The sequence below is a fragment of the Alexandromys fortis genome, unplaced genomic scaffold (genome assembly GCF_014885135.2).
Source record: "Alexandromys fortis isolate MF-2015 unplaced genomic scaffold, M_Fortis_MF-2015_v1.1 scaffold_9, whole genome shotgun sequence".
Lineage (NCBI taxonomy): Eukaryota > Metazoa > Chordata > Mammalia > Rodentia > Cricetidae > Alexandromys > Alexandromys fortis.
The window spans coordinates 1,208,738-1,220,384 of NW_026067892.1; the positions used below are offsets into that span (position 1 = coordinate 1,208,738).

The 11,647-nt window shown below is 47.2% G+C and overlaps 1 long non-coding RNA gene across 1 annotated transcript; it reads right to left on the reverse strand.

Annotated features, from left to right (window-relative positions):
* Nucleotides 1-1,663: 1,663 nt before the first annotated feature.
* LOC126501063 (uncharacterized) lies at nucleotides 1,664-11,099 on the reverse strand. The gene is made up of 4 exons (XR_007591532.1): nucleotides 10,845-11,099; nucleotides 10,375-10,412; nucleotides 3,949-4,217; nucleotides 1,664-2,833 (listed from the first exon to the last, which is right to left on the reverse strand). It is a non-coding gene; the product is annotated as an uncharacterized lncRNA (long non-coding RNA).
* Nucleotides 11,100-11,647: the final 548 nt, after the last annotated feature.

Sequence of the window (11,647 nt, forward strand, 5' to 3'; positions counted from 1 at the left end):
CGCCGCACCGCTCGCTCGCTCCCTCTCGCTGGCTTCTGAGCGATCGCGCTCCCCCCCTCCCACCCCCCCCCAGCGCCCGCCTCCTCTGCCGCCGCCGCCGCTCTTCGCAACACAGCCGCCTCCGCCTCCTCACGCGCCGCGCCCAATGCGCACGCGCGGGGGCCACTCGGGCCCCGCCTCTTCCTCTCCCCCGATGGACCGCCCTTAGTGACGTCATAACCCAGTGACGTCTCTAGCGTGACCTCACCGCGGCAAGGCGGAGCTGGTGGGGGAGGGAAGGCAGAAAATGGGAAGCCGGAGAGGCGGGTCCTGGGCGGGTTTCTGCGCCCGCGCGAGTTCCCACGCTGCGTGGGAGGAGTCACGAGCTCGGGATGTCCTGCTGTGACAAGCAACACCACTGCTGTGCTGATTGGGAACCAGAAGTCACCTCAGGGACAGAGACAACTTTGCCACAGGGACGCGGCCGTGAATGCTTGGTCCCAGGCCTCTGACTTGAGTTTAGCATGACTGCTTATGTTATGCAACTTTAGCATGGCGTCTCCAGGAAATAAAAGGTGGCCTCATACAAGCCTCAGTCACAGGTCCGGATGAACGCCACCCTTGCTGCAAAACCCATCCTTTGCAAATGCAGGTCAAGCCCTGGTATTTCGGCAAATCTAGTTCTGTCTTTAAAATCCAAGACCAAGCATGACTGTATGCTGTATGCTGTGTATCTACCTCTTTGAGGTCCCGTTTGAAGAGGAAGATTACAAAGCTGTAGAGAGACCCATTTGCCCGTTCTATTACCAAGTATTTTTTCAGTACAACCTGTTGCCAGATACAGCTAGGAATGGAGAAGCGGGTAGGTAAGAAACGACCTGCAACCGGGGCCATGGCTTAATAAATTGTTTGCCTGCAAGCTTGAAGACCTGAGCTCCTGAGATCAACTATTCCGCACCCGCTTATAAGGTCTGACTGTCCGACCGCCAAGGGTGGTGGTGCTGATCTCAGTTGGGTAGCCTCGTCTGCATAATGAGATACTTTCCCCCCTGCTCCGCTGAGACAGGGTTTCTCAGTGTAAAATCCCTGGTCTGTCCTGGAACTCGCTCTGTAGACCAGGCTGACTTCGAACTCACAGAAATCTGTCTGCCTCTGCCTCCCCGCCCCCTAGTGCTGGAATTAAAGGCGTGCACCACCAGCGCCTTTCAGGAGATACTTTCTTAAAAAAAAAAAATGGGGGGGGCTCGTGGTATGGCAAAGAAAGGAGAATCACAAGCAGCCTACCCAAATCAATGAGTACCAGGTTCGGTGCCACCAAAAATAAATAGATTGCAGATGACACATTCGACAATGATCTCTGCCTTCCACACACATATGCACTAGCAAACGTGCATTGCACACACAAACAAATGGTCTTCCACCAGGTGTGGTGGCACTGGCCTGTCATGCCTGCCCTTGGGAGAAGGAGACGGGAGGGTCGATAGTTTAAGGCCAGAGTCCACTGCCTAGAGAATTATATAAATCAATCAGACTGTGTGAGATACTTTGGGGAGGGGGTGGCTTTGAGTCATGCATGTACAGTTGGGATTAAAATTTTCATTCTGCCAACTATTTGTTACAATAGGACCCATCGAGGAAGTTGATTTGTATAATAAAGTAACAATACATAAGCACAATGCATTGCTCAATAAGATTGACAACTAGTATGGGCATTCAGAATATAACTAATATTGTACAAGGCAGTAGATATGAAGAGATGGCCTCGGAATTAGACGACCAAAGTATGCAGGGATTGTTTTTTCACATGGCCTATCTTCTAGTTCATTTCTCCTACTGACCCTCTATGGGAACATGAGCTATGAGGCTGGGAAGATGGCTTGTCTTCTGTGCACGCCTGAGGATCTGAGTTCAAATCCCCAGCACTCCCTTCAAGCATGGCGTTTCTGTCTGTAATCACAGCACTGGGGCACAGGGACAAGCACATCCTGAGAGGTAGGTGACAAGCCAGCTTAGCCCCAGAGGCAAACCTCAGTGAGAAAGCCTGTCTTCACCAAGTGAAGCAGAGAGCCATAGAGGAAGACCCTGGACATCAACCTCTGGCCATCACATGCTTAGTTGCAGAGAGCTCAGTTTCCTTCCCACCACCGAAAGTACCAGCCAGTGAAATGGCAGTGGTTACAGGCACATGCCACCAAGCCTAACAACCTGAATTTAATTCTGATGTGGCAGAAGGAAAACACTGACTCCCGCCTACTCATGCACCCACACAAACAAATAAATGTAATATATATTTAATATAGCAAATGTGATATATATGTGTATATGTATTAAAAGCAGGCAACAGTGCAAGAAAGCTTTGTTCAAGTGCTGGCTGTAGAACTTCGGAAGAGAGAACAGGCAAATTCCCTGATGCTCCTTCTAGGAGCACTGACCACAGACCAGCTGTCTGTCCATGGGGTCTGAGGCAGTGAAGGCTTTCAGAAGTGTTGTGCAGCTGTTGTAGGACCTTGCCTGCTCTCTGAAGACTCCTTTGGTTTTTCCCTCCATTCTGATAACTATACAATCACCTATAGAGAGGGGCTGGAGAGGTGACTCAGTGGTTAAGGATGCTTGATGCTCTTGCAGAGAAACCAAGTTCAGTTCCCAGCACCTACTTCAGCTAGCTCACAACTGCCTGGAACTCTTATTTCCAGGGAACCAAATATCCTTTTCTGGATTCTGTAGGCACCCGCATACATGTGTACATACTAAACACATGCACACAAAATAATAAAAATCATCTTAACAAAAACATACATCATTTTTAAATAGTAATTAATCTTTAAAAGGCACGGACTTTTCTCTTGTAACAAACCTGAAAGAGAAGAAAATAAAAATTTAAAAAGGCAAAAACAAAAAACCCCAAGTATTTTCTTATTTGTTTATTTATTTGGTTTTTCAAGACAAGGTTTCTCTGAGTAGCTTTGGAGCCTGTCCTGGAACTAGCTCTGTAGACCAGGCTGGCCTCAAACTCACAGAGGTCCACCTGCCTCTGCCTCTCAAGTGCTGGGATTAAAGGTGTGCACCTTTTCCTTCATTCTTTTCACCAAGACTATCCCAGTCTGCCCAAACACTACTGTCCCACTCCTTCTCAGTCAAGGGAAAGCTGGAGAGCAGAAGGGTATTAGAAGATCTGTTTAAGGAAATCGTGGTACAGGTGTTTTTCACCCGCACGCGGGCTGACTCCATCCTCACAACCAAACCGCGTCAATGTTACTACTATTCCCATCTTCCAATAGGGAAATAAAAGTCAGTGATGTAAAACCTTTGTTCAAAGAGAAATAAATTGAAAAGGCCAGCACAAATTCAGAAAAAAATCAAAGCCTGTGTCAATCTCTCTGCTGGGATTACAGGTGTGAATTAGCATACCTAGCTTCTGGGATTTCTTTGTTTTTGAGAAAGGGTTTTTCCACATAGTACTGGAACTCACTACATAGACCAGGCTGGCCTCAAAACTCACAGTGATCCACCTGCTTCTGCCTCCTTTAGTGCTGGGATTAAAGGTGTGGGCCACCACCACCTGTCTGGTTTGATTTAGTTTGTTGTTTTTATTTTTGTTTTTGGTTTTGCTTTGTTTTGTTTTTGAGACAAAGTCATTGGTATTTCTGGCTCACTGGCCTCTAACTCACTATAGAGTACCTGAAGTTAAGCCAGGTGGCATTAAGCCAGCACTCATGAGGCAGAAGCAGGCTGGTCTTTATGAGTTCCCAGACAACCAGGACCTCACAGAGAAATCCTATCTTGAAAAACCACAGAAGGGGCAGCTGAAGGTGACTTTGAATTCCTGATCCTCCTACTTCTACCTACTAATTGCCGGGATTATAGGGGCTGCCACGAGGACTATTGAAAAGAGACTCTTGTTAAAATTCCTATGTCCAGGAGCCCAGCTGAGGTCAGTATGTCTGGGCTGGAGCTCACCTGGTGACTTACCGCGTTCAGGGTTGAAGATCGGCACCGCGAGCAAAGGCAGATGCTGCTGCAGAGAGTTGGCTCCACAGTTCAACCTGATTAAAGATTAGCAAATGCAACTCTGCTTTCGCCGGTGTGTTTGAATTGCCTGTAGCTCACAGAAAGCTGCTATGGTGTCATGAGGAATAAAGCAGGGTGATCAGAAGGAAAACGTGTGTATTTCAGACACTGGCAGTGCATCAGACTCTTCCCAATAGTCTACTCCCGACGTCGCTCCTTCCTCGTGCTTCCTTAGGACAGAAATTACATGGAATGATGACCTGACATCATGTCACATGGTGTAATCCCAGTGTTTAAGAGGCAGAGGATCAGGATTTAAGGCCAGCCTTCACTGCTTAGCTAGGTCAAGGGGAGCCTGGGCTGCAGGAGACCTAAAGAGAGCCTCCTGCAGTAACACACCTGCAGTCTCAGCACTCGGAAGGTAAAGACAGGAAGTCAGGAACTGAGGGCCAGCCTCAGCGGCATAGTGAGTTTGAGACCAGTCTGGGTTTCATGAGGCTCTGGCTCAAACAAAACAAACAAACAGTGTTGAGCAACATGAGACTCTATATCAATAAATGAAAATGAGGAGCTGAGAAAATGCACGCTCCAGACAGAGAGAGAGAGAGAGAGAGAGAGAGAACGAGGTGGAGAAGTGATAAAAGAGAATGCCAGTCACCGCTTCTGGCCTTCAAGAGCATGCACAGATACACACACCCTTGCATACACACATATGATCATTCATTCATAGGGACACATATAAAAAGAAATACTTTTTTCTATGTTGTGTGAATGTGTGCGTGTGTGTGCACGGTGCATGTGTGGATGTCAGACGACCACTTTTGAGAGCTGGTTTTCTCCTCGCACTATGGGATCCGAGGCTTGAACTCAGGTTCTCAGGCGTGCACAGTCATCACTTTTACTCACTGACCCCGCCAGCCAGCTCAATAAATTAATCTTTAAATGGAAAGACAGCAATTTGAAAGGGTAAATGACATAATGTTAACCATACCTCTTCCTGGGTGGTACGGGTACAGGAAATATAGTGTTCACTTTGTTTTTTTAATTTGTTTTCTTTTTTTTTAAAAGATTTATTTATTTATTATGTATACAACATTCCTTCTGTATGTGCCTGCAGGCTAGAAGAGGGCACCAGATCTCATTACAGATGGCTGTGAGCCACCATGTGGTTGCTGGGAATTGAACTCAGGACCTCTGAAAGAGCAGCCAGTGCTCTTAACCACTGAGCCATCTCTCCAGCCCTAATTTGTTTTCATGTACTTACTGTGTGCGTGTGCTCGCGTGCCTGGAACTGGAATTACAGACAGTGGAGTGCCATGTGGATGCTGGAATTGAACCCTGGGTGCTCTGGGAGAGTAGTCAGTGCTCTTAACCACTGAGCCGTCTCTCCAGCCCTCACTTTTGTTTTTGAGGAAGGGTCTCACTATGTAAGCCAGGCTGGTCTGGATCTCTCTTTTTTTTAATTTTTAATAATTATTTATTTATTATGTATACAATATTCTGTGTGTATGCCTGAAAGCCAGAAGAGGGTGCCAGACCTCATTATAGATGGTTGTGAGCCACCATGTGGTTGCTGGGAATTGAACTCAGGACCTTTGGAAGAGCAGGCAATGCTCTTAACCACTGAGCCATCTCTCCAGCCCTGGTCTGGATCTCTTTATGTAGACCAAAACTGGTCATAAACTCATATGTAGCCAAGGATGGCCTTCAGGTTTGTCTCCTGCCTCCACTTTCCATAGGCTAGCATTGCAGACACGACCCACACCTGGCTTATAGTATCCTTTTTATTTAAGGTTCATTTCTCCCAATTTTTGAGAATTAAATATAGCAGCCCCCACCCTTATTTTATCAAATCATTTTTCTGGTGATAAAAATAGTTTGACCTCTCCAGGGAAATTCCCAAGGTCAAAGAAGCACAGCTGGTGTTAGCAGAGCCCCGTGTACATCCCCCTACAGTCATTCTGGTACAAGGACACCTTTTCCTCCACACAGAGTTCCCCCAGGGGCTTTTCCCTACACGACTGTTTACTCTGACCTCAAGATCTTTTGGATCCTGAGCAAATCAGCACGAACAGACCCAGATGTGGGTGAACTCCCAGGCGTCGACTTGGAAAAAGCCCCAGTGTTTCTCTGCTCTGACATTCTTTCTAAACTGGAGAAGTCCAGAAAGAAAATTATCCAGTGACTGTCACCTCCCTGTCCTTGGAGCCAGGGAGAAAGCTGACTCTCAAGTTCTGTCACGACATCATTGCCTTGTAGAGCTCTCGAGTTATCCTCAACCAAAGGAGACCCCTTGGAAGTTCAACTTATTAGTTCTTATGTTGGTTTTTTTAAATTATCGATTTAAATTTTACTTTTAAGAATTAATTGTTTAGGGCCGGGCAGTAGTGGCGCATGCCTTTAATCCCAGCACTTGGGAAGCAGAGACAGGCCGATCTCTGTGAGTTTGATGCCAGCCTGGTCTACAGAGGGAGTTCCAGTATATCTAGGGCTGTTATACAGAGGAAACCCCATCTCAAAAAACAACAACAACAAAAAATTGTTTATGGTCTAGTGCATGAGGCATCTGCTGCCAAACCTTGATGACCTGAGTTCATTCTCTGGATATAGAAGGAAAAAGGAAAAAAACTGCTTCCTGAGACACATGCGTGCTCGGAGCATTTACAAAGTGGAGACTGCACAGCTTTGACCACAAAGGGTTCAGAAATGACAACACTTGTCACTCATTGTGATTGGCACCGCAGAAGTGAAGGTGCTCATAGGAAAGGGACTGGATATGGTCTGAGCGTCCAGGAGGTCTGGGGAACCAGTCTGTGGTACAGGAGCTCATCAGAGACTAGCGATGTCTGGAGATCAGTTTGCATACTGTGTGTGTGTGTGTGTCCCACTGTTTCGCCTTCCCTGACTCGATATACCCAGTCAAATATGTCTGTGCTCTGCTAGGTACTTCCTGCAGCAACCTTGAGAAAGAACGTCAAGTTTGCTTTTGAACTTTTCTGCTCTGAGGTTTCAGTCTCTCTGTCCCTTTTTTCCCCAGGGGAGGGGGTGGGTTTCAAGACAAGGTTTCTCTGTGTTGCACTGGCTGTCGTTGAACTCGCTCTGTAGACCAGTCTGGCCTTAAAGTCAGAGATCCGCCAGCCTCTGCCTCCTGAGTGCTGGGGATTAAAGGTATGCACCACTGCCACTTGGCTAAGAATAATTTTTAAACATTTATTTTTATTTATTTGTGTGTGTGTGTGTGTGTGTGTACTTGTGAGTACAGATATTTAAAGAGTCATAAGAGAGTGTCAGATCCCTGGAGCCAGACTTATAGGAGGTTGTGAGTTACCTGATGTGGATTCTGGGGACTGAACTCTGGTCCTCTGCACAGAGTAGAGCTGTAACAATAGCAGGCTTTCTTTTGGGCCACCAACCAGCACCCAAATCATGACACGGAGACTTATTAGTTATGAATACCAGCCTTACCTTATGCTTGTCCCATTAGCATGTACAACTTAATTTAACCTGTTTCTCTCACCTACATTCTGCCTCAGGCTGTTTTCCTGTCTTTCATTCTGTATGTCCTACTCCATGCCTGCCTGGCTGGCAGGTGACTGCCTGGTCCCACGCCCTATTTATTCTCTCTGCCACCAGCCCTGCCTATCCCTCTACTGCCTAGCTATTGGCTGGTCAGTTTTTTATTAGACCAATCAGGTGCCTGAGGCAGGCAAGGTAAAACAGCAACACATCTTTACATCATTAAACAAATTCAGCATAAACAAATATAACACATCTCAACATAGTAAAAGTAATATTCCATATCACAGGGGAAGTTAGAACTCTTATGAGCCATCTCTTCAGCCACCTTGCCCCCCTTTCTTTGAGACAGAGTCTTATGTAGCCCAGGATGGGCTTGAAATCCTTCTGATCCTCCTACCTCTGCATCCCAATTGCTGGGATTACATGTGTACCCTATTGTACCAAGTTTGCGTGGTGCTGGGAATAGAACCCAGAACTCTGTGTGCCAGGCAAGCCCTCTCATGGACACACTGTCTTGAGACATACTCAACACAGATAAAAGTTGTGAAGAAAAATGGGGAAGTTAGGACAAAAACAAAACAAGATGTTTCATGTGCCATGATTCATCAGGTTCCCCAGATCTTAGAGGAAATTCCAAGGGACCCTGAGCTTCTGGTTAAACAAAACCACCTCTGCCAAGTAAAGCACTCACAGTACCTGCTGATCTCAGGGTGTGACAGTGTGGTGACCAGGGTAGCTCCTCAGACACTGAGAGACTCAGAGAGAAGAGCTAAGTGATCTCACAGGGTGTGGCAGCGCTGGGACAGCTGGGTCACCCCGCGGAGGGCCCAGTGCTACCATCTTCCTCTAGAGTCTCTTTATGTGCGAGTTTCTGTGAGTCATCAGCCGCCAGGGTTTATGGGTGATGCCTACGCCTGAAGACCTGCTTCTGGAGAGTTCTTCTCTTCCCCTCCCCCTCCCCTTCTCCAGCTCCTCTCAGTCTCACTTCTGCTGGATCACGTGAGTTTTCAGAAGATGTTGGTGATGGGCTGAGAGGATGGCTCAGCAGTTAGCATCACTGACTGCTCTTCCAGAGAACCTGGGCTCAATTCCCAGCACCCACACAGCAGCTCGCAGCTGGCTGTCACTACAATTCCAGGGGACCTGGCACCCTCACACAGGTCTATATCATGCAGGCAAAACACTAACACACGTCAAATAAAAATAAACAATTCTCTTTAAAGTAGAAGAAAAAGATGCTGGCGACAGTGTGAACTGCCACTGCCTTTTGTTAGGAAGAGGATGGGTGGGCTCAGGAAAGAAGCAGACATGAATTCACCCTTCAGAAGAGAGGGACCTCACGACCGACCGAGGTGGGCAGGGCAGGCAGGGCCTGGAGGTAGGACAGCAGCTTAGCAACAGGCCACAGAAGGAGGCCTTGATGAAAAAGCAGGCTTCTCTGGCTGTGCTGACCACACCTTTAGTCCCAGCACTTTGCTGGGCAGAGGCAGGTGGATCTCTGTGAGTTCCAGGACAGCCAGACTACGCAATGAGACCCTGTCTCAGAAACAAACACAAATGAACAGATGAATGAAAAACAACTGAAGAGCAGCTTCAGGAAGAGAGAGATCCTAAAGGACGGGAGAAAAGTTGTGATTCCGTCTGGGACACCTATGTGACCGGAGGCACACGCAGCCAGAGACCGGGTAGGGTTACACATCAGAGGCTGTGAAGACAGCACAGCGCAGTTCCGTGACTCTATCCCTGAGCTCAGACCTGACCACGTGGGTAGCAGACCTGTGATCGGACACTCATCCTGGTGGTTGGCTTGGGTTTTGGTTATTTTAAGTTTTAAGTAATAGTTTCATAAAAAAATCAGTTCAACACATAGCGATTTCTTATATCAAATGCATTTCTGCAGTGACTTTTAAAATTCCTGTTTTTGGTGATTTGAATATGTTTGGTACTGTTTTTGCCATCTAAGTTTTAAAAAATGTTTACCATTCATATTTTGAAATTGTGATTACATCATTTTCTCCTTTCCCTCCGTCTAAACCACTGGTTTTCAATGTGTGGCCACCGCCCATATGGCCAACCTCTACCTCCAAAAATATTTATATTATGATTCATAGGCCAGGTTCTGGTGGTGCACGTCTTTAATCCCAGCACTCAGGAGGCAGAGGCAGATGGGTCTCTGAGTTCAAAGCCAGCCTGGTCTACAGCATGAGTTCCAGGACAGCCAGAGATACACAGAGCAAGCCTGTCTCGGGGCGGGGGTGGGGGGGTGGGGGGGAATTTTCAGTCAACCTGTCTCAAAACAAAACAGTGTCATAGCAGCCAGGCCTCATGGCACACCCAAGCTCAGGGGTCATTGGAAAATAGGAGGCTGAAAGATTGTTAAAAGCTAGCAGAGCTGGGCGGTGGTGGCACAAGCCTTTAACCTCAGCACTAGGGAGGCAGAGGCTGGTGGATCTCTGTGAGTTCGAGGACAGGCTGGTCTCAGAGCTAGTTCCAGGACAGGCTCCAAAATTACAGAGAAACCCTGTCCCGAAAACAAACAAACAAAAACCCAAACAAATAAGCAAACAAAAAGCCAGAAGAACAGGGACTTTGGGACTTTGCTGTCTTGCTGTGAGCTTGTGTCTCCTAGGAAGGTCAGAGCCACATCCTTAAAGTCTTGTCAATATGGCCAACACTGGCCGTGGCCAACAGGATGCAGAAAAACCCACAGGGCCTCAACACCACACAAAGAACTAAAACCAGCTAAGGAATCCTGAGAGCAGGAGAAATCGTCTCCCCAGGGAAGAGTGTAATACCAACACAATCACACAAAGAACATACAGACCAGGTTGGTTGTGCTTACGTATGTAGGGCTATATATGTACATACCTGCACGTGACAACGATCAATGCGAAAAGGCCTTGGATCTGCAAAGAAAATCAGGAGTGGTGTGGAAGGGTTTAGAGCAGTGGTTCTCCACCTTTCTAATTCTGCAGCCCTTTAATACCTCATGTTGTGGTGACCCAACCATAAAGTCATTCTCATTGCTACCTCATAACTGTAATTTTGCTACCTTATGAATTTTTTTTTTGGAGATAGGATTTCACTTTAGCTTTGAAGCCTGTCCTGGAACTTGCTCTGTAGACCAGGCTGGCCTTGAACTCAGAGATCTACCTGCCTCTCCCTCCTGAGTGTTGGGATTAAAGGCGTGGGCCATCATGGCCTGGCACTTTTTTTTTTTTTAGAAGATCTTTTTCTCCACTCATTTTTTGTTGTAGTGTGTGGAAATCATGGCCCCAAGGGGAGTGTGTAGCCTCCCTACCCTCCCTGCAGCCACTCCAGATGTGCACACTACTCACATGTCGCCAGCAGGCATAACTCCAGGGCTGCCAGAGTATAAAGTCATGGATTCTGGTTTTCCAGAGAGATGGGGCTCTTGAGACAGGGCTTCCTGACAACTACCAGCAGAAAAAAGGTCCACAGAGATCACTGGGGTAAGGGTGAAGTAGAACCAGATCAGAAGTTGAAACTGGCATAATAAGGTCTAGAGTCCAAGAGGTCAGAGTCTGTCACCAAATACAGCACAGCTAAGCAGTCTGACACTGACCCTGGGCACAGGCTGCCTGGACTTCCGTCTGACAGAGAAAGGATTTCTGGACCCACCCACCCTGGCACAGCTCAGGCCATCCGGGGACTTCTTACTCAAAGACCCGGAAACTGCCTTTGCTTCCCCAATGATGGGGCAGACCTTGGGGAAGTGGATTTTTTTTTCTTTTTCTTTTTCTTTTTTTTTTCGAGACAGGGTTTCTCTGTGGTTTTTGTACTTTAAAACTTCAGGACTGGCAGTGGGCCAGTGCTACTTGCCACTGTGCCTGGTGGTCCCCGTTTGACCCCTTTGATCGCTGAAACCCACAGGTGGAAGGTAGCGCAGACTCTCTTAAGTTGTTCTCTGATTGTCTCACACACACAAACACACAGGCACACATACACACCAAATAAATGTAAAAAACAAAAAGTTTTAGTTGAAGCTGAGTATGCTTAAGCATGCTGATAATCCTGGCACTTGAGAAGCAGAAGCAAGAGGATAGCCATGAGTTCTGTACCAACAGTTGAAAGACCTCCGGTGCGGGGAGACCCTCACTCAAATCTCAGGATAACACGA